This window comes from Esox lucius, chromosome 10 (assembly GCF_011004845.1).
Source record: "Esox lucius isolate fEsoLuc1 chromosome 10, fEsoLuc1.pri, whole genome shotgun sequence".
NCBI classification, from domain to species: domain Eukaryota; kingdom Metazoa; phylum Chordata; class Actinopteri; order Esociformes; family Esocidae; genus Esox; species Esox lucius.
The window spans coordinates 7,905,852-7,910,350 of record NC_047578.1 but is presented as its reverse complement, the minus strand read 5'-3'; the positions used below and the strand labels follow the sequence as shown (position 1 = coordinate 7,910,350).

The following is a 4,499-nucleotide window of genomic DNA, read 5'->3' as shown; positions in this document are numbered from 1 at the left end:
ACCACACACACGCATGCACACACACACCCGCACACGCACACACTCCCAACTTCAGCTCTCTCTCCCTCATTCCAGACATGTCAAATTAATCAAACCAACACACCCTCATTTGCCATTTCCCGTTCCTCTAAATGTGGTAAATAACCCGGTCGCTCCGCTCTCTCCACGACACGGGGAGACATTTTCTCAAACAAATATGATCAAAACAAAGCTAATGACGTGTAAATTGTTGATGGCGTATTCTGTGGCAAGCGGTCGCAGTGCGCTGTCTGTCTTAGTGTAATCATTGACATGGGGAAGACTTCATGAGAAGGAAATGAATATGAATATTAGGAACGCGAAATGTTTCGCAGTGCAACTCTGACTGCTGTGGATGAGAGCTGCTGGTCTGATGGCACCACAGGTGGTGATGTAAATAAGACACTTTCTTTTACTGTACGGCGCCTTTTTGCTCTTCTGTCTCGACCTGTGCAGTGGTCATTCACCAGAGCTACAGCGAGAGGAGTGATGGCGGAGGTGCTGAGAGGGTTCAGGCTTGCGTGCCAGTGGTGGCATGTCCCACATTGGCACTTGGCATGTCCCCTGTTCTTCTCCAGAAGCCCTCATCCCCAGTCTCTGGCCACATAAAATGTACTTATATAAAAAATTAAAACGCATGTAGATTTGTCAGATGTGTTGTATTCATGGAGGGAGGTGAAGAATCAAAAATAGCCCGATAATGCTTTATGAAACGCGTAACACTTTACATTTAAAAATATTGTTTGGCTATTTTTTTTTCTCTTTTCAATGTTCGTAAGTTTTTCTCGTGCCTTATCTCCCGTATGGGCATGGCTCTGTGGTGGGTGGAAAAGAGCACCGAACAGCCGCTTAGCTTAGCGCGGTAGGCTAGACCACGGCTGAAACCCCCTGTCAATCTGAGTAGCGTAGCTGGTTAGCTAGGCTAGTCCACATACAGTTAGAGCCCTGCCAGAGCCCTGCTAGAGCCCTGCCAAGCCAACGCATTACCAGCCCTAATCCCACAAGCTGAAGCTGGGGATCTTACAATCTGAGAACAATGGCTCTTACTTCCGAAATCTGACAGAGGCCCTGCCACAGCAGACATAGATTTTGGGTGCAGAGAGTCGAGGGGGGGTGAGGGGGGACAGGGAGAGGTGGTTCATGGGGAGGACTAAAGCCATGAGGAGTAGAGGAAGAACAAGGAGAACGGGAGCCACTAATAGACAAATTGTCTTAAGGGAGTTGGGGTAAAATCAACGAGGAACAACAGAGCAACTGCAACACAAATGTCAAATGTCTCTGTTTTGTGAGAAAGACAGAGAGGCTCTTAGTGGAACGAAACAGGTCAAGGTGAAAGGTTGTGCTAAACAACTACAGAGCCTGAATTCGAGACATGCTACAAGGTAGGCTTTGAACATAACGATATTTGTCTAGAACTCGCTTGAGATTTCGATTCTGGGTGCCAGGATTAATCTCAGCAAGTTAAACTTCCTGCTCTCTTACAGATTGGCAATTGCCACCTGTGTTTTCACAAAATCTAAAACTGCAGATGTACTTGCATCATATCAAGCCTGCTTTCCTATTTCACAGAACATGTGGAACAGACGTGTGGTGAGTCCCAGAGACCTAGTTGAACTGTGGCACAGAAATCCAGCAGAAGATATATCTGTTTTGATATACGGACGCAAATGGCAGGTGTTGTGTGTGTTTGAGCGGCTGGAGGTAACGTGTTTTATTCACACAAGCACAAACACACACACACGCACACACACACACATGCTCTATAGAATCTCTGCAGTGTGCGCAACAGATGGATTTTCCCCACCAGAAGCTGACTGAACAAAAAGAACATTCAATATGTAATTACATTGGTTTTCTCCACACACAGCAGCCATTCACACTGTTGTAGAGAATTCAATACGCACCCATGACACTTCCTAGTATAATGCCATGGAAACAAATGTTTGTTTTGCTAATGTGTGTTGGGGGGGGGGGGGGTTAAAGGAGGATGGAGGGAACAAGCCACAATTGTTTTGCATGAGACACGTCAACCATTGAAACGCAAGCTGAACACCGGACTGTCTCGCTTGTGTGTCTTGTTGAGATGTGACGCCTCCTCCCGTAAAGTGCCGCGGCCAGGAAGACGGAGTTTCTGCAATACCAAACTTTTCCCTGCAGTCGTTTCAATGCGGTACTTTTTAATGGTTGCGTGAGAGCGCAGGCTTGACTCAATATTTTGTATTCGTATTAACTGCATCGGTGCAATTTATTGTCGTCTGAGGCGATGGAGGTGGTTGGGAAAGAGGGGGACTCTGGTCGGAGCTGATAAGCCGCTACTCACAAGCAGGCCCGCTGGAGGGACCAGATTTTCCAGGAAGACAATGTCCACTAGGTCAGACACACACATAGGCAAGTTTGAGCACAATCACACACACACACACACACAAATTGTTCAGACACATGCACACGCCACGCAGAGGCATCGCGTAGCACTCTACACAAATAAACATCCAGCACAAAATAAAAACACACAGGGCTTTTACCCAACAGTGGAACAACGTACACATTTCCACCACCAACTGCTGGGTCTGAACACACCTACACACCCCATATAATGAAACGTCCTTTTAAGGCCTGAGTAATGACAATTATTCTACGTGGTACGCGAACCACATCCCAACCAAAGTAAAAAGAAGACGGGGGGGGGGGGGGGGGTTGAGAGAAAAAAATCCTCTCGTCTAGATGCCGCATGTTTGTGTTTGTGTCTGGCAGATGGGGGAGGAAAATAGCAGTGTGACGATAAGAGGAGAAAAACGACGGTGGGGCGCCAGGCTCCGCAGAAGAGACGTTGGTCTATAAAGGAAAAGAAGCACCTCTCCGTGGGGAGATGACAGCCAATCCATCAGGGGGGGAAACCAAGCCTCTGTCTCCAGCTCCAAGGAGAGAGCGGCCCCTAAGTTTTATAAATAGTTGCGCATTTTTTAAGGAAATTGGAAGTTGTCAGACATACGCCATCCGCTTTGCCCCCTTTTTTTTTTTGGAGGATCTCTCCTAGGCTCGGAGGAACATGATTGAAACATCACAGAATACAAAGTAGCAGGGGGGTTGAAAGGCTAACCTGTACGGTGCTGAATTTCCTCATAGCTGAGAAGATGAGTGTATTCATGGCCGTATGTCACCGTGTCAAGGACCAAATGCCACCAGAGTAAAATGGAGTTATCTCCTTTTTCAGAACTTCATCTTTTTAGAATTACAGTGAAGGACTACGGTTTGTGTGTGAGGGGGATCCGCTTGTGCGAGTCTGCATGCGTATAAATATGAGTGTGTGTCGCTATGGTACCTATGTGTGTGTGTGTGTGTGTGTGTCACAATTACAGCTGCATTCTGTGATTCATCAGCCTATATGTACTTACCAGTGATACTTTCAGCAGGGACTCCGAATTCAATCTTGCCTTCAGGTAACTGAAAACCAATGGTCAATGAAGGTTAATTCTGGAAGAGCTCCCAATGTTGAACTTCAAAGAGGCAGTGCACTGTGTCTAATTCAGAGGTTGGTGTCGGTCGGAGTGGTTGATTAAACATTGAAAGTGCGGTGGGGTAGACTTTATAAGGAGAAGCCTGCATGCTAGGAGAGGAGAAGAGGGGACAAGAGAAGCTTGAACAGGAGAAGAGAATAGTGGAGATGAGAGAAGAAAAGAAAAGAGAGGAGAAGGGGAGGAGAACCGAAGAGATTACAGAAGAAGCAAAAGATGAAAAGAGAGAAGAGGGGACGGTGGAAGACAGTAGAACCAATCAATCTAATGTATATTCTAAAGCCCGTGTGGCGCGGGCATGCCTGGCCCGGTGTCAGTGCTGTGCCAAGGTTCTCGGAAGGCACCCTAGAGGAGAGGAGTCGGGGTGCTGAACGGGGCCCAAGTCAACAGCCTTAACGAGCCACACCGGAAGACCCACGGACAGGTGAGGGGAGGGCAATGTGGAAGGGCTGACTGTGCTGTTTGTGCGTTTGTTTGCATTCCAGAAAGTGAAGGCGACACAGAGTAAACCCGACAACCTTTGAAGACAGAAGTCCAGTTCTGCGTGACCATTCTGTTTGTAAAATTCCTGGGTGGTTTTTTTCGTTCATATATGTTCTGAGTTCAAATAAACGCCCACAGGCAACCAGGCAACTCCGCGTCATGCCACTTTGTTCCGCACTCCGCTTTATTCTTTTTTACTTCAGCAGTTGTCTAACAAGTGCTTATTACGTATCCAGTCTAGAAGGCTCATAGAGCAAGCAAAAACAAGGAATTGATGCATGGTGGCAAAGAAGAACTCCCCAGTAGGGTTCAGACCAAGGAAGAAACCGAAAGAGGAGCTGAGCTTTGAGGTGTGCCAAGTCCTCTTCGGCTGTACAGAGGGTAATTATTAGAGTATGTGAATTTTTTGGCCCACATCAGTATTTTTGCACATTCAGATGACCAGCAGGTCAGTAAACACAGATGGGCTGTGGCCAGACTCTATAG

At 47.1% G+C, this 4,499-nt stretch overlaps 1 long non-coding RNA gene across 3 annotated transcripts; it reads left to right on the top strand.

Moving 5' to 3' along the window:
• The first annotated feature begins 251 nt into the window (after nt 1–251).
• LOC109616191 lies at nt 252–4,156 on the top strand. 3 transcript variants are annotated; one of them, XR_002197291.1, is made up of 3 exons: nt 252–403; nt 1,588–1,719; nt 4,016–4,156. It is a non-coding gene; the product is annotated as an uncharacterized LOC109616191 (long non-coding RNA). The 3 variants fall into 3 exon arrangements; XR_002197290.1 differs by having other exon boundaries at nt 252–411; XR_002197289.2 differs by lacking the exon at nt 252–403 and adding an exon at nt 707–1,400.
• The last annotated feature ends 343 nt before the right edge of the window (nt 4,157–4,499 follow it).